At 37.4% G+C, this 27,842-nt stretch overlaps 1 protein-coding gene across 1 annotated transcript in view; it reads left to right on the forward strand.

The window, feature by feature from the left end:
- Positions 1-27,842, forward strand: part of B3GALT1 (beta-1,3-galactosyltransferase 1) — a 515,937-nt gene that overhangs the window by 154,424 nt on the left and 333,671 nt on the right. Inside the window, exon 2 of the mRNA XM_064484882.1 lies at positions 648-751. The gene's annotated coding sequence lies outside the window, so the exon portion shown is untranslated. The remainder of the gene's footprint in view (positions 1-647; positions 752-27,842) is intronic.

Genomic DNA, 27,842 nt, shown 5'->3' on the forward strand with positions numbered 1-27,842 from the left:
CAAAGCCAGCTTATTTTCTTTGCTCGTTCCAAGAAAGAATGCCTGAAACTTTGTGGTGATGGAAGGCTATCTTACAAAACATGCTGGCAGAGCACACTTTTTCACTAGCTCTGGTCGGTATTATTATAGACTTGATGGGGTACTTAGGTTTCTGGTAGGGAGTTTTTAGGTCAGGAAAAAAAAAGAAATTAGACATAGAAGATTAGGGGACAAAATGTGTTAGTTTATTTCACAGCAGAGTAAAGCAATAAAACAGTCTGAGCAAAGGCACAGACAGGCCTTGTGTAAGTCTTAACACTTTTCAACTTCTCTTGTGGAAACATTTGCTATCACTAATGAGACCGAAGAATAAAATTATGATCTAGGGAAAGTAAGTAAATAATTATTGGAAAATAGTGAATGCAATGTTACAACAGATAAAGAAGCCATTCTTTCAAAGATGGATGAGGAGAGTGTAAATGATTTAAAGGATAAAATTTCCCCTTCAAATTAAGTGGTCTTTAAATGCTGCTATTTTGTACTAGTCTGATGCAAGATATGTGGAAATGTCATGAAATGGCACAGAGAGAATCCGAATAACTTAAACCAGTATTGATGTTGGCTGAAGTGCACCGAGAAGGTTTTTATATTTTTTTCTTTCCCCTTAGACCCGGCAGAGACGCTTCAGGAACTGCCCAGTCCCAGAGAGGAGGGATTGCGTGAAGACACCAGCGCTTTTCCATGAGGCCAGTGTGGAAGTTTTCATTATAAGGTAAGAGCTGATTTCTCCTTTTGGTCTTGTCGTCTTTGAAAATTAATGAAACTGTGGTGTGAAATTAGGCCAAACGATCACAAGTATTAAGGATGCTCTGAATTTGTTTATAGCTTTGCAGTAGTTCGTGCTTTATACCTCTCATGTGAAGTTTGTGCAGAAATAATTCGTTGGCAGATATTATCCTTATGACTGACGTCGGATGATAAGTAGAAACAGTGGGAATTTCAAAGCACCAATCTGGCCGTTTCGGATTAAAATATTGTTAGCAGAGATTCTCTCTCGAGGTGCTTCTCAGCCTGTTTCCTGCCGTGTGCACACAGAAAATGGTAACAGCCCCGTGATGCACTGCAGACGCTGATCGCTCCCCAAGTCGTGGGCGCCGCCGGCAGTCAGCTGAAGGGATGCGGTCTCGGTGCGTCTGTAAACCGCTGTTTGGACAGCTCTGCTGGGGAGCTACAGATGCTTTCCTTTTTGAAAATCCTAAAGTGTCCCTTGCTTTTTATGCATCCCTATGATCCGAGTTTGGGTTTAGAGAAGCTTTTGTACAGGAGAAAAAGAAATGACACTTCGCATTCTAAATTTTCACATGAAGTTAATTTTACCTATAGATTGATCAAATGCCAATTTTACATCAAGAAATCTTCAGTAGTTTCCTTCCTCCCCGCTATCAGCACAGTGATGATGAAATCCTCTCTCTCTCTCTCTCTCTCTTTCTCTCTTTCTCTCTCTCTTTTTCTTTCGGACCTGCAGGGCCCTGTCAGTGCTGGCAGGACTCCTTTGTTGCCCTAGGGCTCTGGGCAAGTTTACATAAGACAAAATCTCCCTCAAGGGTCAGGAGGACTCCCCGCAGTCTGAGATAATCGTACAGCTTAGGCTTCACTTTAGGGTGTGGTCTAGTCTGGATAAGATTTCCTTATCTTAGTAGTTATTCAAAAAAAATTATTAAGGGTTCAGCAGATTGGGGCCTGACTCAAACCCACACTGAATATTGCAGAATCACAGGTTTCAGGCCAATGGGACTCGGATACACTGCATTTCTTCTGAGCCTTATTCCAATGCCATCACAGGCCCTGCCACAATTACTGCCACAAGAGTAAGAGGTAGCAGTGGGGTACCCAGTGGTATCACCCTGAAAGACTGGCATAAAATCCCCCTTGGTCACAATTCTGGAAGCTGTCTTATATTACCTGGATTTTTGTCTTGGTTTGGTTCGGTTTGGTTTGGTTTTATAACCTCTGTGTCTTAGATTTTACTCTAAGAGCAGTTTTAGGTTTATGGAAAAATTAATTGAAAACTGCAGTGAGTGCCTACACTTCCCCCAAAGCACACCTAATTTCCCCTATTATTAACATCTTTTATAAGCATGGTACTTTTTTTTTTTTTTTTTGGCAATTGATGAACCAGTATTGATGCATTTTTTTTACATATAGGTTCACTATGTGTTTTGAAAAACGTGTCATGACATATTTCCATTGTTCCTGAATCATGCAGAATATCTTCACTGCCCTAAAAATTCTGTGTTCTACCTCTGTTTCCCTCCCCTCACTGAGACCATGGCCACCTTTGATTTTTTTTTTTTACTGCCTCCATAGTTTTGCCTTTTTGAGAATGTCGTATAATTGGAATCATACAGCAGGATAGCCTTTTCAGATAGGCTTCTTTCATTTAGCAATATGCCTTAAAGGTTCCTCCATGTCTTGTTGTAGCTGGACAGCCCACTTCTTTATATTGTTGAATAATATTCATTGTATGGATGTACCACAGTTTGCTTTTCCATTAGCTTGTAAAAATATATGTTGGTTACTTCCAATTTTGACGATTATGAAAAAAAAGCTACCATAATTTCTCTGCAGGCTTTTGCATGGACGTAAGTTTTCAGTTCATTTGGATATATTCCAAGGAGTATGGTTACTGGATCATATGGTCCAAGAATGTTTAGTTTTTAAGAAACCTCCAAAGTGTCTTTCAAAGTGGCTGTACCATTTCACATTCCCAATGAATGAGAGTTCCTGCTGTTCCACATCCTTGCTAGCATTTGGTGTTGTCAGTGTTTTGAATTTTAGCCATTCTAATAGATGTGTATTGGGTTTTTAATACAGTTAATTTAAAAAGATTGCGCTTGTCCAGAAGACTCTGGACACTTAACCACTAGAAACTTCTTGAACATTTACTTGGTAATGATATTGGTTAAGAATCTCGGCTTTCTTCTGGGTGTATCCACTGTGATGATGCATTTTTATGAGATGAGCATTGTACATCTAATAAGTGTGTATGTATGTCTGCGTATGCCTGCTATTCTCTATTATAAAGAGGTTATGGTAGGCAGACGTATCTTATAATATGCCATTAAAATGAAAATATGCAGAGTAAATCAACATTTTTGTCTCTAAAAGTGAAATATGAGTATTCTATAGATTCTGATTTTGTAACAAGCCATGCTTGATGTTACTTATAGCTAGTCTATTTATAGCTAGTTATCTGACTGAATAACAGTGTTTATCCTGGCCACATCAAATTAGACATTCTTAATTTTTATATCTGGTTAAATTCAGCCATGTGGATACAGCCACAGGAAGAGACTCTTCATAGTCTCTTCAAGTTATAGTAATTTCTCTATATGCTTGGTGCACCTTTCTGCTTTAGACTTTATTGTATTACTTTGTGAATATTTCTGAGATAAACCTCCATACTAGGATGTTACTTTCTCTAATGTAAGTACTACTCCTTTCATATTTCTGTCATTAAAATATGACACAATGCCTGAATTAAAGAAAAAAAATTTCGTGACGCTTGTTAAAGACAGTAAGGGAGACTTTATACAAGAGGGACTACAACAATAGAGTTTTGCAGTTGGGAAGCGAGATCGAGCTCAAGTCCAAATACAACAAGAACAAGTGGAGACTTACAGCCAAGGATCACAGTGGGGATCAGTGGATGGATGGAAAATCACCAAGGCCAGGGGAATTCTTGCTAGACTGACTCAACAGGATTCTTGCTGAAGGCAGGCCAGGGAGGTAAGATACGGAGGCTGGGGGATGAGGAATTTGATCTGATATCAAAGATAGTCAGATACCAAGGGAAGAAGATTTTCACTAAACCGACTCAGCAGAATTCTTGCTAAAACTGAACTAAGCAGGCCAAGGAGAGAACACAAGGTCAGAGCCTAGTGGGGAAGAGGATTCAGAGGAGCCTGACCCAGATTTGATCAAGGAGAGAATCTTTGTCACCTGACATATGGTAGAGTTTCAGTGACCCCGTATTGTGTTATTATATAGATGGCCCTACATCAAATACTGTAGAAATCTATGAACAAACTCCTGAAGACACCAAATGAGCATTGTAATTTAAGGAAGAATTAAGGAAATCAGTTTAAATTATGTAAATAATTTTCTGTAATATTCAAGACTAACCTATTTATTGAGCATAGATCTGGTTAAAAATGAAACAAATAATATACATGAGCAGTTTTCATGTGCAAAATGGAATCTCAACCGTGACAGAAGTGCAAAGATAAAATGACATGTTCTCTCCTTTCTAAAAAAGATGCACTCTAGTGGAGGAGGGGGCAGGGGAAGGGAAGAATTATGTTGTATTAGTGATCACAGATTAAATGTATGTAAAAATATAACAGAGAAGTAGAATATGAGGTGTGCTGGCATTGGATATACCTTAAATCTAGATGGCGAAGTCATTGATATTGTGGTATATGAAAGACTGGTTTTTCAAACATCAGTATGCATAAAAATTACCTGGAGTCCTTGTTTAAATTTTATTCTTTTAGCTCCACACCTGAATGTCTAAGAAATTTGAAGAGACCATGATTCCTCACTTTTTGTAAGCACCCCAGTTTACTCTTATTATGGGGGACCTGTGAGCCATGTTTTTAAAAACACTGATCTGTACTGTTTGCAATTTTCCTCCCTGTTGTGTGGTTGATGTTAAAAAGGATCTGCTGGGAACAGGATAATAGGAAAACTAGGCCCAAATATAGGAACCACAAGAATGCACTTTCTTTTAAGTGGCTTCATGGCCCCTTACAGTGGTGTGGTTGATAAAGGATGGTCCTAAGAGCCTGAAAATAAGAAAACAAACTAATTGGAGATACCAGTACAAAAAATGTGTCCAATTTTAGAACATTAAAAAAAATAATGTTATGCATATTTTACAAATAGAGTAACTATTTCTAAATAGATAAAATATAACACCATTACATCAATATCCAATAAATTATTTATTCAGAGGTGTCAGTTGTGATATTTAAAATTACAGGGAAATGATAAATACCCAAGAAGTCCAAAAGTGGGGAAATGACTAAGTTAATTAGTACCCTTATCCCAGTGGAATATTGTTTTCCCTGCTTTAAAGAATGATGACATTTAGGACGTATTTGGCATAATGTTATGTTAAAAGAAAAATTAGAATCTACAACTGTATGCTTGATATGGCTGTTTCCACATAAAAACGTGTACGTATATGTGGTGAAATTTTAGATGTTTCGAGTTGTAAAATTTTCGTAGATATGTGGTTCTTAAAATCACAGAATGCTGGAATCTAAAACCTAGATGAGCTGAAACAACAATATCCACAATCAGAAGCTTTGGTCATGGATTTTTAATAGTTAAGAGTAAATAATTTTCAAGTCAAAAGGTGCTCTGAGGTCATGCTGCTTTCGAGCCCCAGGGAGACTGTCTAAAGCAGTGACACAAATATCTGGCTGAATATCAGGATCATTTAGGGGACTTTTTGAATAGATGGATTCCTTACAATCTAGACAAGTGGTTCATTCAGTTTTTGCAGATCTGAGTTTGGGCCTTGGAATCTGATTTTTTTTTTTTTTTTTTTTAATGTTCTCCTGGTGGCCTTATTGATTAGCAAAGGTTGACAGCTGCTGTGGTGGGGAAGACACTTTATGCCTTCAGGAGTTTCTGCAGTGATCAATACATGACACCCCCCCCCCCCCGCAAATACAAGGCAAAATAATGTCAAATTTTAGAGTATTTCATGTAGATAACATAGTAAATAGAGTAGAAGTTGAGAGAGGGGAAGAGGAACACGAGGAGGGGTCTGTGGGTGGGGGGCCTTCTGGAACAAGACCCTCGTAAGACTTAGTGGCAGAGGTAGCGTAGTGGAGCCGGAGCCACGAGCTGCATCGTCATCTTAGGAACCTTCCTGTTAGGAGGAGAGGTGGCGAGACCCTGAAACATGTAGCGATGCCAGTAAAAGAGTGGCACCCTTCGGGGATGGCAGAGTTCTCACCAGTTAAAGCGGAAGCCCTACACCCCTTCCCGGGAGGCGCCGGTCCCTTCTCAGGCTTTTCCTCCTGAGCTGTATCCTGGCTCTGGATCCTGGCTCTGAGGTGAGCGAGCGAAGCCTCCTGGGAGAAGAGGCCGCTCCGCACCATGGGTGGGAGGGCTTGTGTTTCTTAGGGTGAGGAGGAGGGGGGTGAGGACAGGCACATCCAGGTGTTTGTGGGAGGACAAAGCTTTTATTATGGTTGTTAACTAAAAGGAATGGTGGCATTTCAAAGGCAGAGACTCAGTCACAGAGTAAGTTGAACTTGACCCTTTACAAATAAGTGTGATTTGTGTTCCCGGAACATGAAAGGCAGAGGTGAGAGGCATTTCGGTGATGGGGACCACACGTCCCTGAGTTGGCCAAGTGTCTTTCTTCTGTGGACTCAGTTTCTTTTTCATTATAAATGCTGTTGTTTAAACTTACATCCTTTCAGCTCATGTTGCCAAAGCTGACAGTAACTTCGTTCTGTGCTACTACATAGGATTTAGGACTAGGAGGCCAACAGATATTTTTTAAATGAAAAAAGCCAGTGCCAGCTTGATTAGAGTCCACGGAGGTGTGGGCGTAGGTGAGGCTGGATGGGATTGATACTCATATTGGGCAGGGCCTCAAGTCCCAGAAGAAGGAATTTTGACTTGGCTGTACCGTGAAGGTTTCTAAGAAGGATAATGAGAAGATAAATGTGGAATTTGAAGAAGAAAATCAGCCAACAGTAAAGGAGATGGATTAAAGAGAGGGGAATAGGAAATGCAATTAGCATGCTAATTAGCTAATTACCATGAGAGGAAACCTGGACAAGGCTGTTGGCAGTGAAAGGAGAAAAAGGGTAGTGGATAATATAGGGAAGTTTTCCAGCTCAACTGGAGTAACACTGATTAATCACCTACTAAGTGCCATTGTTCGAGGCCACTGGGACATGAGTGAACAAAATAAAACGTATACTCTATCAGGATAAGAGAAGCATAGAGGAAAATGACTAATAAGTACACAAAGTAATATATAACATGTTGGAAGTTGGAAATGTTATAGAAAAATAGGAATCCGGGCAGAGTAAGGGGAACCGAGAAGGAGGAGGACAGCAGTTTGCAATATTATACAGGATGGTCTAGGGAGGCCTCCTCGAGAAGGAGCAAAGATTTGAGGAAGGTCAGAGAGAGAGCCAGTCCCCTGAGGGAGGGGCATTCCAGACAGAAGGAAGAGAAAGAGCAAAGACCCTAAGAGGAAGTGTGCCTAGGATATTCCAAGAGCAGCCACATTTTGCACTTAAAATCTATTTCAAGGCAAGATACTCAGTTGTACTGATTGATCATCAACTGCTGAGATGGAGGGTTTTGCTGCTGAAAAGAATCTTCCTCCTATGCAGTTCTGCTTCAAGCCAGACTGGATTATATTTCTAAAGGGAAAGAAAGAAAGGAAGGAAGAAAAGGAAGGAAGGGAGGAAGGAAGGAAAGAAAGAAAGAAAGGAAAGAAAGGAAGAAAGAAAAGAAAGAAAGAAAGGAAGGAAGGGAGGAAGGAAAGAAGCAGTATGAATTAGGGAGTCAGCCTTGGGCCATACCCAGAGTTAACTTTGGTTAGAGAAAGTGAAGGAGGTTGGAGGGTCAGAGAGGAACCAGGGTGGTGTCTGTCCTTGAAGCCTTATGAAGAGAGCTTTGCTAAGAAAAGATTAAGGAGACTAAAGACTGCAGGAACAATACAACGATGGGGTTGAGGGAAGGGGCATTGGGTTAGGAAAGTCACTGGTGACCCTGGAGAGAGCTGTTTCAGTTGGTTGAGAGCTCAGGATTACACAGTGCCCAGTTGGTCATGTTTCCTCCACCAGGTACGGTGACAGTCTGTGCTGTTAGGAATAAATAATACTGATATAGGAAAAATAGGGCACAAGAGGATGGCCACCTCCCAGGTCCCAGGCAAGTCTGTGGGATGCATCCCACCAAGTGAGGGTCCTTGGCGTCACACAGGAAAGAATTCAAGAGCAAGCCACAGTTGAGTAAAAGTAGATTTATTCAGAGAGGGATATATACTCCATGGACAGAGTGCAGGCCTTCTCAGAAGGCAAGAGAGTGACGGGGGGCCTAGGAAATACACATTCCATAGACAGAATGTGGGCCATCTTACTCAGAAAGGAGAGCAGCCACCTCAGAGCATGGGGTCGGCAAGGGAAGTGAGATGGGCCACGAGGTGTGGGGGTTGCTAATTTTTATGGGCTCGGTTATTTCATATGCTAACAAATGGGGGGATTATTCCAACTACTTTGAGGAAGGGGCTGGAATTCCTAGGAACTGGGCCATCACTCTATTTGACCTTTGTGGTCAGCCTTGAAGCTGTCGTGGCACCTGTGGGAGTGCCATTTACCATGCTGTTGCGTTACAGTGAGCGCATGATGAAGCTCAAGGTCTGCTGAAAATTGGGTCTTCCGCCATCTTGGTGCTGACTGCCCTGTCGTCCTTTTACCGGTTGTGCCGCGTTCCCGCCCCTCCTGTTCAGTGTCCTAGACAAGTTCAGTTCTTCAGCTCTCCATTGAAGGTGCTGTGATAATGTTTTGAAATCCACCTCCGATAAGAAGGATTGACAAGCCTGAAAGACTCAGATGAAGTGCGTGAGGCTTCAGACTGGGGCCGTGTGTTGCTTCCCCTTCCCCTCTGCTCTTCCGGCTGCTCTGGTTTCAGGACAAGGCACAGCGCTGACGTGCTGAAAAACCGAGGGCGCCGCACTCTTTGGTGGGGCGATGTTGCACTTTTGCTCAATTTGCAGAAACCCTCTGGCCTGAAGAAGAGTTTTCTTCAGGTCATCACCAAAGCTAGTGTTTTATTAATACCTCAAGCCTTTTACTAGGGCACACTGATGTTCTGGTTTCGAAAGGCCAGCAGAAACGCGTGGTTGTGCTGGGGTGAAGAGTGGTGAAGCCTGTCAATATTTGGTAGTCTCTTCAGTAGCTCCCTTGATGGATTTTTTTTTTTTTTGAAGTTTATAAGAATTAAAACCTAGTAATAGGTAGTGACTCAATATACTTCTGCTAAAACGTTAATAAAAAGGTTGCTCGGAAGTCAGGGATTTATAAAATCGGTGTAGCCGGCTGTGGTTCCTGTTCCCTCTGCTCTAACCTAGAATTCACTTTTTAAAGGATCTTTTTATGTTACTTAGTGAGCCTATCAAAAAAAAAGTGCTTTGAAAGCAGTGGGAGATTAGACATTCAAAGAATGGAAGAACATCTTAATATAAGGGAAGGGATGGGCTTGTTATTCTGGAAAACAGAAAGGGAAATGTGCTAATGCGATAGATGGTGGAAAGTTGTATGAAATTTCAGGACTGGTTGTAGGGAACTTTCTGAAAGAGAGCAGATTCATATTCAAGGCTAATCTCTTGCCCCTTATTCTCTTTCTTCCTCTTCCTTCCAGATTCCCATCACCTTGCCCCAATTAAAGCAAAGAGTCCACTTTTTATAACTTCACATGAATTTAAATCGGTGTGTAATCTCTCCCAAGTGTGTGTGGTAGTGGGTGGAGGGACCCCTAAATTAGGAAGCCCATCGAGGTGTGGGTCCTTGCCGCCTGCTGTGAAAGGGCTGGCACAGCAGAGGCAGAGGGACGAATGTGAACAGCTGCTTTGTTGCTCAGAAGAGGAAAAGGAAGGAAATGCTCCAGCAGGGAGGGAGAGGGAAAGGCATCTGAGTGGGGAACAGGTGCTCGAGCAGGGAGCCATCAGCCAAGATGGCCGGGACAACTCCAGCTGCACCTTGGGCCACGTGGATTTTATGGGAGGCTTCTGCCAACATATCCTCGTTCTGCGTATGCTGGAACCAGTGGCCTTTCTTTTAGGCCCTTATATGTGGGCATTTCTGGTTGTTGTTATGGCAGTCGTCAACTGTTATGGCGCTGGTGGGTGTGCCACTCAGCATGCTAATACATTACAATGACAAGGTCAAATCGTCCACCATCTTGGGCTTCGCAGGTTCTAACCTGTTCTTGTTTCTTCTCTTTGCCTCCTGAGAAGAGTAATTGGTTTCTATTCAAGGGGGGCAGGGATATGATCCCAGTGGCAAGCTTGGGAACCAGGACCCTGCCCCAAGGCTGCACTGTTGTCTCTTTATTGTTCCTCCCTTGTGTCTGCGTTCCCTCCCTTCCCTGATTAGCAACTGTTTGAATCTGCCCTTTGGAACCCAGAGAAGGTGAAGGAAGGTGAATGAAGCCTATTTCCAATGAACAAGAAATGGGGGACATGGAAAGATTTGTATCAGGCAGGACCCCACTGGGTCCTGCTCAGTATCAGGTGTACATTTTAAAACAGGAAAGGAAGGTTATGTCTCCATTTAAATTAATTACAAATCAGCTTGCTCAGTCTGTATGTAAGACCTGGGGAATTTTAACAGAATTTTGATTTGGTGGTTGCACTTTTACATTTATTTTTGCTTCCATTTTATATTAAAGGAACTGTGTGGTGCCCATATTTGCAACGTGATGAGATTCTCATTGCTTTTAATTTACCTGCCTTTTTCTTTCTCAACTCTACAATTTGGCTGAATGTTAGCAAAAAAGAAAATATAGCTGCACAGCCTGCATGTTGCTTTTACTGTTTACTTGATGTTCCCATCATTATGTTTCAAATGAGACCAATCTTAAAATAAAATCTAGATCTTATGTTCTGTGATAAAAACCACCACTTTTTCCTTGAAGTCATTGTCTCAGAAATGATTTTTTTAGAGGTAGCACTATTGGTTTCATTTCTTGGAAGGGCAAAATGTCAGTCAGAGTAGTAAGATAGTAATCTAGTATATTTGATATTATGAGATGCAAGGATTTAGCAGTAAAAGGAAATCTATACTGAAGGAAAACTTAGCATATTTTGTTAAAGGGAAGCGGGTAGAATTGTTACATTTGACTGTGAATGTAGCAGCACTAGAAGTGGTTACTTAGAAATAAAAGCTTTTCTAAAGCTTTTTATTTGCATTAGTTATTGTAATTGCATCAATAACAATTCTTAATTTTTATAAGCACAGAAGTATGCATTTTTTTTTGATCCTTCAGTATTCAAAAATACATAAGACATAGGCTTTATAAAAACAGAGTAAAAGAGAAAATAACATTTTATCAGAGCATCTCAAAGCTCTACATTAAAGGATGAAAGAAATTATGTTTTCCTTTCCCCAGGAAGGAGCAGCAAGAGAATAATTTGGGTGGGGGCAGTGAGTGAGCCCAGTGAGAATATGGCTGGCTGGAACCCAGAGATAATCAAGTTCATTTAACTCCATTATCTGCTCTACTATTAGTGTAGTCTAAGTAAATCTTGGTGATGGTGGAGAGGGGTAAGGAGTGAGTGAGTGAGTGTGTGTGTGTGTGTGTGTGTGTGTGTGTGTGTGTGTATGTGAGTGTGTGTGTGTGTGTGAGAGAGAGAGAGACAGCCCAAGAGAGACACAGCAGCAGCTTGGAGGGAAGAGTTTGGAGTTCCAAGCAGAAGGAACTGTTTGCTTGTCTTTCCAGGTTTGTGGTCTGACCCTCACAAGGGCTTTTGTTGCTCTGGAAGCATCATTTCACCTTCTTGCATCCGAATTTTTCTGAGAAAAATACCTACTTAATATCACAGTAGCCTCACAGGAGCAGTGTAATAGTTCCTGCTGAAAGCCTCCCGGAACGGTCAGGACAGAAGACGCAGTTTTTGCAGAGGCGTTACAGCCTCTGTCAACCTTAATTTAACAGATTGAGAACTTGTTGGGTTTATTTACCAAACCATCAGTTGTAGAGAATAGAAGGCAAGAATAATTTTTTAGAAATTGTTAAAATGCTAGTTAAATAATGACCAGAAAATTACAAGTTGACCTTCTTCAGTGTCACTTCTAAAATATGGCTTTAACATGCTCATTTTTTTCACCACTTTAAATGACAGCTAATCAGGAAAAATTCCCCTGGGGTGCCACTGATGTGATCTTGGGAGAAAATTCTTTTCCTCCATATTTGTTTCGTGAGTTGTGGTATCTTCTCTCGATCTGGCTGTATCTGGATGACCTGGCTATATCCATCACTAGAGTAACTCAAGCACCTAGAGGCGAGGTGACACCAGGACCCCAGACAGAGCTTGACTTTGGAGGGGAAAAAAAATGCCCATATTGTGCTTCATGTAAAGGCAAGAGTGTTTGCCCACAGCTACATTTTTTGTCAGCATCAATAATTCCTGAATATATTGCTAGTACACAGATCTAAAACTGAATATGGCTGATCATCTTGGCTAAGATTATTGGAAATTCCAATTCACTAGCTGATTCTAATTCATTGTTGGGGGGGGGTGGGAATAAAAGACTCTTTTGAAGAATGATTCATGGGATGAGATTATCCCAATGAGGGGATTGTAGGCTCTTTGATAGTGGCTGATGGTTTGAACTGCAATCCTTTACTGATAGTGGCTCTATCATACAATCTGGGGTGGTGAATCTGTTAACTATAAATTGAATAATTAGATTATTTCATTGATTTGCTGCTAAATTCCTGAAGTAGAATAATGGGATACACTTTAAAAATTGACATGTAAGGAGCCAATGATGGAAACTTCATGATATATTTTAATAAAGTGCAGTAATTATAAAATTACTCTCCTTTTAACTATAAAAGATGGTATGGTGAAAATAAATGGAAATGGGTTTTGAATTTACAAAGCTAGAAAATGACTTAAAGTGAATATTTTGACCTAGTTTTTTTTTCTTTCTGATAACATATCTATCAAATAATAAATGAAAGCAAATAGAAAAATGTTTATTAACTCAAAATTCAAAAATATGTATTTTAACATTACCTTATAATGAATATTGTAGTATTTCACTAAAACTAATACGTTAGACAGCCAATAGCTATTTGTAGTTTTCAAATCTCGTTTTCAGTTTTTTCCAATTAAGCTTTTAAATATGTTAAACATTTTTCCTGATTTTTAGCTTGAAATTCAAACTTGAAAGATTGTGATAAACCAAACCTAAAAAACACCAATACATTTTATTTACAAAACCAAACCAATGTTTTAAACATTATGAAACAGTTTATAGTTGCCTCTTAGTTGTAGCGTAAATATAAAATCAATTAGATCTTTTCCAAGTTTGGAAGCCTTTTTGCCCCGAAAGACAGCTCTCAGAAATATTAATTCACTTGTCTGAGCAGCAAAAGAATGTCAATGAGGTTGAGCCACCACTGGGCTGCTCTTGCAGTAATTAAATACCTTGGACTTTACCTTGAAGTGCTTGCTTATTTCTTGGCATTTAGCCTTCAAAGTAGTGTTAAGTTTGAGACGAGTGCATGAATGAATTACACATGACATTTATGGCAAGACTCTAGAGTCTCATTTATGCTCTGGACTCTTAAAGTGTTAATTCCTTTGAAGTTGTAAGCATCGTAGTGAAATACACTTGTTTTATATCACTTCTGCATCCCGTTTTTCTTACAATAAAAGCAAAGACAAAGGACCATGGGTGGTTCCTTCCTTTTCTTCCTCCCTCCCTCCCTTCCTCCCTTCCTTCCTTCCAGGGACATTTTCTCAAAGGCTCCTTTGTGTTAAGTAGTGAATGAGGTGGTGAAGGCTTAAATGTTAGGGGTGGAGATACACACTAAACAAAACATTTGACCAGTCTTTCCATAGGTACAATTATGAGAAATGCCATAAAGAAAAGAGCAGGATGAACGGAATGCCTTAACATAGTCAGTGGGGTCAGGAATCTCCAGGAGAAAGACAGGTGAGGGAAAGGGGAATGTCTAGGAAAAGCAACCAAAATGTCCTAGGAGTATATTCATCTGGCTGTTTCCCAGACAAAACTGTAGCACCAGCCCTGTAGTTGTATCGGATTTTAATTAATACTTTATAACATATAGGATACTTTTGTTTCAGGATTTTAGGATACTTTTAAAGTTAAGGTAATTGACATACTGCCCACTAAAACTTCTTCAGTTTCCCTTCGTAATCTTTCTTTTTATCCACTCTCATGGATGGACTATTACAAAAGTGTTTACAAATAGTGAATAGATCCGATGGATGCTTTGTGGAAAATTCAGGGTCACATATACATCAAATAAAGATCTGCAGAGTATCTGGCTGCTGGGAGGTTTCTCTTTACTTGACTACCACCCAGGCTACTTCTGGTTTCTGAACACTTGCAAAAAGTGAAAAAGCTTACTATTAAGTTTTTATCATGTTAGACTCTTCAGAGCTTCCAGTAGCTGGTGCTTTTATTTGATAATGTCAAAATACAGTAGCTTGGCACTAAAAACTCTTTATGATCAATGTGATCTTCGACCTACATTTTCAGCATCGTCACCCACACTTCCCGACAAGTCTATGCCTGGGCCAGAGTTTCATTTACTTTTCCCCTAATGTACCTAAAGTTATCTCACTTCCAAGAAGTTCCCCAACACACCCGCCCCAGTTTTTCATCTTCAGAGCCTACTCAGTCTACATGATACCATCACTGACTATGTCACTCTGGAGTGCTTTTTTAATCTGAATTCCAAATTTAAACAGCATATAAGCTTTCTAATACCATATTCCTGGATGCTTATTCCTTGGTTACTCTTCTGAAATTGTGATTACCTTCCTTGTGTTAAATTGTCAAGTGCACTTTGTTTTCTTTATTTTGTGCATAGGTTCTGTTTACAAAACAGATCTATATATTGTCCTGGATTCTAGGCATCCTTTTTATGTTTCAAATTCATCTTTGAGCTTATCTTTAAAGCCTTAAAGTCAAGGTGCTTTGCCCATATTCAGTGTTGAATAAATGCGTGTTGCTGGGTTGATGAAAAGGAACAGATTTAGCAATAACCACTAAGCAGGAGAACTGCTGTGTCACCACCAGGAACTTTCAGGCTCCCTGGATTAATATGCAGTGGGTCCAACCCTAGAACAGATTAACTGCTACCAATCACGAAGAAGTTAAAATAATCTCAGAACGTAGAAGCCATACTTGAATCATAGTGAAGTTCATTCATTTTGTGCCAAGCTTGTAGATTGAGTATGTACTGTTGTTTAACTGGCCTTGTTTATTTAGTGGTAATCATTTCCTGAGACTCTGCAGAACATTGAATTGAAATGGATCCAATTCTAGCTTAGAGTCCATATCCTAGTATTTGTTATGATTTGCTCAAGATTAGATATCGTACGCAGTTATACATCACCCAGGAAAATAAGCACTGGCCAGTTTTCAGGATCTCCAGATAAATCATCTCAGATTTGTAGTACTGCTTTTTTTCTGTCTTCATTATGACTGGTTTTCATGGGAAGGCAAAATTTAGGCCCATTTGCCACATGCAGATGCCTCTTTTCTTTTAAACTAGTCATAAAGAAAAAAATAGAAAAATGGCTTATCACAAAGGAATAGTTTCCTTCCGTTTCCATTGATAGCTGGCTAAGTAATTAAATAAAGGTACATCTATGCAACGTAATATATACAGCCTTAAAAAAGGAGTGCATGTCACTGTGTGTACTAATATGGAGAGAATTCCAACATATATGAAGTGAACAAAGCAAGGTGCAGATCAGTGTCCATGATATGCTACTATCTGTATAAATATAAATAAAAAGGAACATGAGTGGATCTATGTGTGTCTGTAAAGAATATATCAGGAAGATTGTACCATGTGCTGATTATGCCAATGACCTTGGGGGAGAGGAGGGATGATTAAAATGAAGAAATGAGAGGGAAACTTTTCACTGAAAAAACTTTGTGTTTTCTAAATTTTGAACCATGTGAATATATTAACTATTAAAAAATAAATACCTTAACTTTAACAATGGAAACACGGGGAGAAGCAAAAGAAAGGATTCATTTTTTTAAGTGTGATGGAGCTGAGGAAAGTTATCTGAAAACAATAGACATGTATCAATCTTGTAAGCATCTGAAAGACGTCTTCAGAGCTCCTCTTTTTGATATTGTTAACACAAATGCCTCAGGGTCAGGTTCAAGAAATGTGATTAGGGATTTCAGGAGGGGAAATGGAGTCAAATCCCGGGACTTCCTATGAAAGAGCAGGGCCGTCTATAAAGTCAGTGTACTTGGTCACGGGGTGTTCAGTCAGCTTGGAGTTTGAACACATATTCAAGGCTTGATTGAGAGCTATCCAGAACTCATCAACTCCCTGCTTCCAAAGAATGCACTTTAGATCCAAGTGTTTTGAGCACTTGTATGTATCAGGCACTTTTCTGGAATCTGAAAATAAAATAACAACAAATAATACAGTAGGCAACAAATAACAAAAATCCCTGCTTTCAGGAAGCTTACTGTTGTGAGAGAGACAGATTATAAATATGATATGTAAGGAAAATATATGATACATCAAAAAGTGATGATTGCTAAAGAAAAAAAAAAAAAAAGCAGAGAAGGTGGATAGGAAACATTGAGGGTAGAATTGCAATTGTATTAAAATGGCCAGAGAAGGCCTTTTTGAGAAGAAGATGGTTATTTAATGTCCTGAAGGAAATGAGACAGTAAGCAAGTCATGCAGAAATCCAGCTTAAAAGCATTCACAGTTGCAAGGACCTTGATAGGAGAGAATAAACCTGGTATGGCCAATGAACAGTAAGTCCAATGTGGCTGGAGCAGAGTGAGTCTGGGAAAGATCAACAGAAAACGAGGTCAAAAAAGTGAAGGGGAGAAAAGGTGCAAATCACACAGGACTTTGTAGTTCTTTGAAAGGAACTTGGCTTTTACTCTGAATGAGATGAGGAGCATTTGCAAGGTTTAGAACAAAGGACTGACATTACCCATTTACACTTTTATGGATTATGACTCTGAATGCTGTGTAGAGAACAGAATGAAAGATGCTGAGAGCAGAAGTAAGGATGCCACTGAGAAAATTAATGAAATAGCCTAGAAGACAGATGATGGATGGACACTGGGAAATAGAGGGAAGTAGGAGAAGAGAATAGCAGATGTATTTTGAAGGCAGATCCAATAGGATGTGATGACCATCAGATGTGGAGAATGAGATAAAATTCAGGGTCACATTGTCAAAACAGACTCAAGATGAATTATAGATCTTACCCAGTATCAAGTTTACTAACAGTTCATGGATACAAGCAGTAGCTAAACACAAGCCAAGCGTTCTTCCCTTGGAAAGGTGTGAAACCATCAATACAGCTCTCCTTAAAATGATCTTTTCATGAATGAGGACATGCTGTGGTTCAAGATTTAACATAACAGGTTTAAATAATGTATGTGACAGTCCTGGCACAGGAGTCATTTCAGTTATGAAGCACCTTCTTTTTATATCTTTTTATTACATAACATAATGTCTCTTCATGGAGACATGCTTTATAAATTCATAAATTCCAAGTTTGTTTTTGTTTTGTTGTGATGATGGTTTTTTCAACATAAACAATCCTAGGTAGCCCAGATATGTCCTACGAAAACCATTCCATAGGTAAGGACTCTCCCATGAGTAAATACTGTTTGTATATTTGCTGGGATTGTCATTGGCATGTTTACAAAGGTCAACTGCGTTATATACCTTTCTTTCCAGATGGATTAAGGTGACAACCAGATTGTAAGCCTATTAACCCTTGCTTTTCTAGAGAGTCAAAAATGGTACTCAGGAGTTTCTCCAGAACAATAAGGACAGAGTTATTGTTAACTGTGATGAGGAAGACAGTCAAAACAGCAGTTGCTGTGGAGTAAAACTGTAGTAGCTCAGTTTTGCACATTCTAAGTTTAAGATGTGAATGAGACATTTAGGTAGAAATGTCAATTAGTCAATTAACTGTGAGTCTGGAAATCAGGCAGAAAACTGGAATGTAGATACAAATTTGAGAATCATTGGCATGTAGACAGTATTTAAAAGTGTGAGATAAGATGTGATCATCTGAAGAATGCAGAATGAATAGAAAAGTAAAACTTAAAACAGCAACATTAGAATCAATAAAAGAGAGGGACAAAATATTAATCAAGAGGCTTAACTATATATAAATACCATTTTATTCAGAAATTTCAATTTAAGTTATTTACCCTGTGGGATAATCGTGAAAATGCTGAAGAATGTTTATTTTTGTGTTATTTTAATAAAAGGAAACAAGTGATAGAAAATAGTTAAATTAATTGCACTCATTCACCCGTTAAATATAATGGACAAATACATGGAAATTAAAAAACAGGTAAAATACATTAATAATCTACTTGATTGTAGATAGACCAAAAACACGTGTTTTCACATAGTTTTTTGTTTGTTTGATATGGAAAGTCTTCCCAGCATTAGGAAGTAATTATTGCCAAATGGTAGGTTTTCCTTTCTCTTCTTCTCTGTATTTTCTAAATTTTCTATATAAATGATATATTCAGAAAAAAAAAGTTTATCAGTAAGGAAGGGAACAGTGAATTACATGAAAAACATGGAGGCAAACTAATGAGGTGGACTTACATTTTAATATAAAGAACATGTTTGAACTTAGTACTTTGAGTCCCTCAGAACACAGTTACTAGTGAGTACCTGCCACGGCCAGCACGCAACAGACCAAGTCCCTTCCCTCGTGGAGCTCACATTCTGACAATAAAGAGATGTAAAAATAAGAATTAGATCCGTTGGGAAGTGATAGACAGTATGAAGACAAATGAAGCAGGATTCAGGGCAAGTTGTCAAACTAATGACACACTTTAAACTAAAAATACAATTTGAAATAGAAGCTGCGACAGCAAGCATTCTTTTCTCATTCCCCATGTTAGGTGAAAAGATTTTACTGTTTCACCATTAAATAAGATGCTTGCTACAGATATTTTTGTAGAAACTTTTTACTGGTTATAGAACATCCCTTATATTCTTGGTGTTCTTTGAGTTGTTATCATGAATAAATTGGAATTTTATCAAATTCTTTTTATGCATTTCTTGAGATAGTCGTATTTTTTCATTTTTAGTTTGTCACTGTGGTAAAACACATTAATTTTTAAATGGTAAAGCAATACTCTGTTCCTGGAATAAACCTGCTTTGATTTATACTTATTATATAAATTTATATAACATTTTATGTATATTTACGTTGTAAACATATATTTATATAAATACACATAGTTATATTTTGATTTTTGATATATTTATATTCAGCAGGAAACAACTGAATACAATTTGCTATTATTTCTTCTTTAAATGTTTGGAAGAATTCACAACACCATCTATGGAATATTCTTGCCAAAAAGAAAGAAATAAAGAAAGAAATTAAAATGGAATATATCCCAACCTCTAACTACCAGTTCACAGAAAATTTAAGGGAATCCAAGATACATTAAGTGACACATGAAGAAGCAACTAACTGTATATAGAATAACAGAAATTTTATAAGGTAAATGACCTGGTTTCTTCATCATTTTTAATGGTGCACAATTGAAGTCTTGGTATCACAGCTTCTTTTTCAAATTGTACTTTATACCCCTGGTACAAAAAGGGGAAAATGAAGGAGGAATGGTTAGTTATAAATGCAAGTGTAGACCATTTGTGAGTTTTAATTTGAACAATCAACAGCAGAAGACATTTTGAGACAGTGTAGAAACTTGAGCATCTACTGGGTATTAGACAATAAAAAATTATGCTTAATTTTATTAACCATATTAAAGGTACTATACTTTTTTAAAATGATTGTCTTAGAAATACATATTGAAGGATTTCAATGAAATGTGATTTCTGGGATTAAAAAAGTCAGAAAAAAGTAATAAAGTAAAATAAAAGGTAGAAGTGGAATAGATGAATCAAAATTAGCAAAGTCATTGAAACTAGATTATGTGTAACGTGTAGAGTAATTATACTATTCTTTTTTCTTTTTGTGCATATTGAAAATGTCTGTCATGATGAGTTGATTTTTTTTTATCAAAAAACAGAAAGGTATTGTGTTAGCTTATAAATGCACAGTCTTTGCTTCGGTCTAATTTCTACTGCTGCTATAAACAAATACAACTTTTTCTTCCCTATTATACATGGTTTATTTTAAACTTCGAGAAAAATTTCAATATTGATACATATTTTCTAGCTACTTTTTATAGGCACCTTAATCATATTTTAAGAGGATATCAATTATTCCATTTTGTAAAAGAAAAAAAATGTTTGGAATTTAATGAGCAAAATCATGGCAGTTTTTGAAAATATTTACTTTTGAACATTCAGCAATAGTCAGCCAGTGACAATTCCCTGCAGGGTATAGGAACAAGGATTGTCTTTTCTCTCTTCCTCCTGCCTTCCAATCTCTCTTTAATGTCCCTTATTGAAAGGAAGTCATGTGGCGAAGGAGAAATAAAGTTCACAGAGTCCTGGCCCCAGCTTCACAGAGCAGGGTGTGAATGAGTTAATTGGGGACCAAGATGTAATAACAGTAACTGGCAAACAGAGTATCTGTTATTTCATGTACTGAAGGTTAGTATTTTTTGTTTATAGTCGAATAATATAAACCATATAGAGTAGATTTTATATATATATATATATATATATATTTTATATATATAAGTAGATTTTTTTAAAGCAGATAAATCCTGGCTCCTGCCTGTGGAAATACGTGTAAAGTACTGAAACTCTCGGAGTCAGTCTTTTTATCTATAACAGAAGAATAATCGTATCTACTTCATAAAGTTGTCGTGAAGAAATGATAAAACGTATAATGAGTAGCCTGGGCACCTGGTTAATAAATAAAAACCGTTATAATTCTTTGTAGTCATCATCTTTCAGTCATTAGGATTTCTATTTTTAACTTAAAAATACATCAAAAGCTTAGTGAAAAAAGATAAGAGCATGAGTATTTTGATAATTTAGTAACCAGTTTGAGTATTTTTAACATTGTCGTTCATTCCTTGATTTTACAAGTTATCACCTTTAAGGATATTATATTCAACATTCAAAATAATACTGAGGATCAAACACAATGTCTTCAGTCTGAACTAGCCTGATACAGCTTGGAAAATCCAGAAACACATAAGAGATTTTCCTTTGGAGGTTAGGCGATCCATTGAATCAACTAGATCTATCTCGCTTTGATGTGCATACCTACTGCAGATGTTATTCCATTCATGTGTTTAACGCTAATCAAGCATCCTTCAAGAAACACACTTGAGCTGGAGAAGGTGCTCACTTCAAATTGTCCTCTTGTTTCTGTTGGAGTTTACAAAAGAACAGTGACAGCTAACACAGTCTCGGAGACGAAGCGTCAGCTGAGCAACCGCACAATTATAGAGAAGCATAAATCAAAATGCTGAAAAGTGCCTCTGTGAACAGGTTCCTGTTTTCAAGGATGACGTGCGGCTGCTCACTGTTTTGTCTTTACCTTGGTATAAAGCCACCTCCGTTATTGTTTATTAGGATGGAATATTTATGTTGGTTTTGTTTTTGGTCTTACCACCTTCAATTATTTTATTTCCCTAGAGAAATTAAGCCTGTCATAAAAGCAAGTTCATCTAAAAATTTTATTCGAAAATGCATGATGACTTAAATTTTGGATCCTTTTCAGGCTATATTTATCTAGTGACCATCCTTACTGGGCCATCAAAATATTCTAGTCAAACAGTGACTTAAAAATCAACTTTGTTAAGTCACAAGACAAACTACACAAATTTTCTGGGCCTGCCTGCGTATTCAGTGTATCCTAGCAATACCTATTGTGAAGCAAAGATTAGGCCAAATGGACTTTACCTCCTATTTACCATTAATTTTAATCATATTTGCCCATTTATGGTTTTTCCCTTTTGCCGAATTTATGTCCTTTCTAGAGCCCCCTATTTAGCTGCTTGTGATACTATGCACAGTGAGAAGGTTCTGTTCAGTATGCTGAAAAATTCAACAGAATTTTTTTTTTTGTCAAAAGATACTTGTTATCTGCCTTCTGCTTTCTATCAGGCCCTAATTATTTCTTGTTTGGACTGATGCAAGAACTTGTTTAATGAGTGCCCTGCCAGTGTCTTGCTTCCATCCAAGCCTTACTATTATTGAGAAGGTATTATTGTTGAAAAGATTAAGTGAGTTAATATATGGAAAATGCTTAGCACAGTGCCTGGTACAAAGCAGAAGCTATATCACCTTAGCTATTATTATTGTCTTCTTGTTGCTGTATTTTTTTTTTTTTTGGATCATAGTCCTGCCAAACCCGTGTACAAACACGTTACGCTGCAGCCTTAACGATCTGCCATACTCACTGAGCACTCCCTTGTCTGTCTTTAGAGCTCCTACTTCCTCTTCATCATTTACTCATGCTTCAGTCCCGTGGCCATTCCATATAGGTTACCTGCATGTCCAAGATGCCCTCTAAAATTTTCTTTATGCCTTCTTGACTAACCACACCACGTGACTGTAAATATTTTAAAGGCAGGAATTGGTTGTTTAGAATTTCTTTTTAAACCTGTGTACCTCTGACAGAATAGGGGCCGGCGTATACTAGATGCTTCATAAATCACTGAATAATTGCTTTTGGGAAATGGAGGCAAAGAGGAAAGTGCTCCTTAGATTTTCTTTTTTGTTAAAACATAAAAGAAGTTATCACTTTCTACACTGAGATGTTATTATTGATGTATTTTTTTGTCTGTGTGCATTTAAAGAGACATAAAATAGCTCAATATGCAAAAGCTGCCTTTTCATTTTAGGGCCAACAGATTAATAACAGCAACTCTAGGTCACCTAAAGAGCAAGCTTTCGTCTTTTCTAATGAGGACACTGTTTATAGGGGCTGTAAGAAAATCTTCTCAAAGCAAACTAGTTTTCAGTCTGAAAAGAGTTAAAAATATTGCAAATATTATTGCAAATATTACACTGACGTAAATTCTGCTGGTAACCAATTCTATAGGCAGTTAATATACTGCCTATACAATCAGGAACTGCTTTTGTGAAATTTTTATGTACTTTTTATTTTCTATTTTATAAGTAAGCCTTTTACTTTTTCATTGATTTCCATTATAGTGAGAAGAGCAGTTGTCCAGAAATAACCCATGAAGTATATTATCTAACTTAATTAAGGTGAACTGGAAATTTCTCTATAAAGGTTCACCAGTCGCCAGACAACTAAAAATGAAACTTTAAACTAGGTTTGTAGTGGACATAAGCTTCTATTACTTACCATCATTATGCACTCTTACATTCCTTGACAGGAGTTTGTGAGAAATTCCACAGACAGCTCCGTGCTGGATTTTCGCAGCAAAGCAGGTGTTTCCAAATGTTAGTCTGTTGCTTAGTCCCAAACAATCTCAGGAGAAAATCATTATCCCTAATTTTGTGAATATACCTGATTGTGTGGCACTCAAATCTATAAAAACTATTTTATTATACCAATATAATCCCATTTAATCCAAGTATCTGAACTCTCCTTGCTGTGGGATTTCCTGGCCAGGGGATGCAATGTGCTTCCATCAGTAGAACTTTGATCATATGTGACTTTCCAGGAAAAGGTAAGTTCCTGGGGCAAGGAGAAAGGTTAAGACTGTAAGAAAAGCAAAGATCAGGCATTAACTGTTTTCCTTCAAGTGCACTGTAGCAAGTTAGCGCACCTGGGAAATCCTAACAAATGAAAAGTGAGAAATTGACTGACTGATTACAAATCATGAGATATTGTTCTAGATTTTCGTCTGAGTTTAACAGACACCCATTTTTCAAACAGAGATAGAACACTGAGAAAACAGTTCCCAAATTGATGCTGATATCAGCAACTGAATGCCGAATTTTTACCGATCATTTGCCTCTGTTACCTAGAGTGACTATTCATAGACAGTATTTATTTGTTTTACCTCTTTCACATTTTACCCTAATATTCCAGAGTTTTCTCTTTCTCATTCAGTTGTGCTTTAAATCAGTTTTTACATTTATGTTCTGTAAGACTCCACACTGCTTGTGAAAGGGTCTAGTAACTTCAATATCTTTCATTATTGTAAGCCTCTTGCTGGAAAGAATAAAATGAGTGGTGTGAATTTACATTAAGCTTAAGAAAATAATTTTCCATTTGCTGGTTTTTTAATACGTAATAGGAGTCAGCTAAATTGCTTAGAATATGGTGCTAATGAGATTAAAATTGCAGGTTTGATTCTCAAATAAGGTAATTAGTCTTATGTGGAAGAAAGCTAATCAAAGGCCATAATTTTGATCCCCAGTGGAATTCTTATGAAAGAAGGACCAGGATATGAGTTGTAAAAGGCTCGTGGCAAAGCAGGCTTTCCTCCTTGGGTAATAATATGACAGATAACAAAAATTTACAGTAATTTAGAGCATGTAGCATATCAGCTGGCCAGCATCATCATCATTTTATATGAGACTCTGTATCATCATGTAAATGAGCACTTAAATGGAGTATGGACTCAGCTCATTTCTCCTTTAGCTCCACACCATTGGAAATCACTTAGAATCAGTGGGAACACCAAGCACAGACCAGAGCTGGAGAATGCAAAGAATAATTGAAACACGGCCCCCTGTGAGAACAATTATTAACAATTATTCTTTAATTGCTATAAATGTTCTATCCAATTGAATCATACCAACCTGAAAAATATTTATATTTTCAGTAGATACATATACTAAGATAACAATTATATTAAATGTCATTTTACCCTTTTGTTTCTGATATGGCAGATCTTAGCTAATCAACATGGATGTTGTGAGTGTATTTCATATGTGTCATATGTTTTCTGCGTATTAGCCAGCTACTGGGGTGTTAAAAGTAAAACTGGAAAACCCAACCTCATTTTAGTCTTGTTGAATGTATTAAATTACTTTTCAATTACTTGAGTTTTTAAATTAAAAACTCCATAGTTTTATCTTAACAGAAATATGTGGGCATTTGAGGGAATTTGGAAAATATACAAAAGTTCAAATTAAGTGGAGAAAGGAAGTATTCATAATTCTAGCCAATAATCATGTCATATTTCCTTTACTATTTCTTTTCCTTTTGTAAGAAAGAATATATTAATATGAAAACTGGAATCAAATATACATGCAAAACTGTAGCTTATTTTTTTCCAACTTTCCTGTCAATTGTTCTTCAAAAACACTACTTTAATGACTATATATTCCCTTTTAGGTATATACTATACTTTGTTTAACTATTATCTAAATCTTAGAATTTTTGCTTATTTCTATTTTTGTCATTATTAGAAATAATGCTAGCGTGAACATCTTTGTCTAAAAATCTGGCCAATTTGTAGATAAGACAGTCTACCTTGGTTCTTTAGTTTTAGAAGTGAGGTTATTGGGTAACAAGATTTGAAGTTTTTGAAGTCTCTTATCACAAAGTGCCAAATTTCTTCTCTTTCCCCCAACCACATTGCCCCAGTTTATCCTGCCACCATCAGATTACAAGGGCACTCAACTCTTCACAGTTTCCCTACATCTTCTATTATTTTAAAAAATCAGAATGGCTACAGTTTTATGTAATTCCTAGAACTTAATTTCCATAATTGGCTTTATTTTCTGATCAATTTGTTTTAACAGACATATATTCATGTATAGTTATTTTATTACAACAAAATCACACAAGTATTATTTTGAAAGATCTACTTTAGCCACAAAGCACAATTAGGTTTTCTTTGTAAATTGATGCATATAGACAAATTATCAATAGTTTTCTTTGTTTTTTTTCCTATCAACTCGTAGATATACCATTGTACCAGCATAATGACAAATTGTAATGTGACTTCTGCCATAAGATTACTAGAAATGAAATGGCAATCTAACTTGTATGAGATGAGTTCTTGATATCTTTACTAAAATGTCACTGAGTACCTAGCCTCTTGGAGGACATGTCAGAGAAATCCATTAGGATGCACTGAGGGGGAAACTCAATATACATATTATTCTCCTGAGTTGGTCAGTCCCATGGTCCTCAGGTTTGCGTCTTCTCCCAGTTTTGTTTACTTACAGTTAAAAGCATACTCGTTTGGAGGGAGGGTATAGCTCAAGTGGTAGAGTGCGTGCTTAGTATGCATGAGGTCCTGGGTTCAATCCCCAGTACTTCCTCCAAGAATAAATATCTAAGTAAACCTAATTATCTCCCCCCACCAAAAAAAGAGGTGGGGGTGTACATACTTGATTAAAAATGCTGAATTAGCAGATTTGCCAGATTCCTCTAGAATTTTTCATAGCCATGCTGCAGGATTTTCATCAAAGTTTCAACGTTGGGCTAATTTTTCACAATCCAAAGACATATTTATTTGATCAGAAGGAAGAAAATATTACCTAGTAGTATGTTTCCCAGTGTTTCTTGTGTACTAAATTCACAAATTAAAATACATTGCTAATTAGTGATTTTTTAAAGTTTCTTTTGAAGGAAACCTGAACAGTTTTTTTTTTTAAGAATTTGAAGTAGAAAAACATAGTGCACATTAAGAAGAACAGATTAAGTCCTTACCTGATCTTCCTGAGTTCAAGATGAAATGCGTTTCTATCAGTTGTTATTGATGTGAGATTTTAAATGGCTTCCAGTGTTTTTCAAAGTAAAGAATGTTTCCTTTATCAAGAATAGAGTTCACTGGAGCCCTTCCGTTGTGCCTTTACATTCCTGCAGGATGTATGGTAAAACTACTGTAAAGCAAGGAAGTACTTTCATGTAGGAAAAACTATAAATGCTTTAAGAGAGGTTTTCAGTCTAGGATTAGACCAGAGCATAATGGTAAGGCAGGGAAGTTCATGTTGGTGATCTCTTGGTCCTTCCTCCCTTTAGATGCCATTGAATACCCATGCCTCCCTTCAGAAAGCACCTGCTGTCCCAGAGCATCCGTACATCAAACCTTTTCTATTTTTCTCCAGACTTAACCCTAGTCCCAATTTAATCTCATGTAGTGTTTCTTGCTTTTAAAACTAGGATTGTCTTAGATTTTTAGAAAGAACAACCTAACCACAAAAGAATAACTTCTATGACAGGCATTAGAATCTCATCCTTGAAGACATATTTTGGAGCAGTACTTCAAATCATACCTATTGCTACTTCAAATCATACCTATTCCAAAAGAATGTATAAGTGAAAAGTAATTCTCTCTCACACTCTTGTCCCTCGGTCACTCAGTTCCTCTCCCCAACAGCCATTACTGTTGTAAGTCTCTTGTGTATGCTTTCAGAAATATCCCATTTGTCTATAAGCATTTATGAGAATTCCTTACAATTTTTATACAGCTGAGACCAGAATATACAAAGTGACCTATACTTTGCTCTTTAAAAATGTAACAATGTCACAAGATACTTTATTACATATAGAGCTGCCTCGTTCTTGGTAGTTGGATGGGTGAGATGTCATTTATTTAATGTTACTATTATTGGGCATTTTAAGGTATTTTCAAACTTTTGTAAATAATACTGCAATGACTCCTCCTACATATATATGTAGGATTTTCTTGATAATGGGATGTGAACTTTTTAAACTTTTACTGTATGGTGCCAAATTGCCCTCCGTAGAGATTGTACCAATGTATCACCCAAGTTTGTCTGTACTCTCACCAACTTAGCACATCAAACGTTTTGATATTTGCCAATGACAATCTACAATTATATCTTAAATTTAAAGTATAAATTTCTTTTTATGAGCAGTGGGGCAAATTTCTGTCATTTTCCCTTTCAAATCACATCTATTTTAAAACTAATCTTAGTTATTCACCCCGAAGGAGAAAATTCCATGACCTTTTTGGAATCCATTAACCACCATAGTAAGAATGCAGATCTATTGTGCATAGCAGAGTAACCACTGTTTAGTGACTTCTTTATAACATGAAAATACTGTGTCAACATTTTCTTCTCCAGGGTAGATAATTCCTTTCCCAATGACTATAAACTGCTAACTTAATTCAGTTCATAGCTAATTAATTAGTTAAGGCTGTTAAAACCTCTGACTAATATGTAAAAATGTCTACTTAGTT

This window comes from Camelus dromedarius, chromosome 4 (assembly GCF_036321535.1).
Source record: "Camelus dromedarius isolate mCamDro1 chromosome 4, mCamDro1.pat, whole genome shotgun sequence".
NCBI classification, from domain to species: Eukaryota; Metazoa; Chordata; class Mammalia; order Artiodactyla; family Camelidae; genus Camelus; species Camelus dromedarius.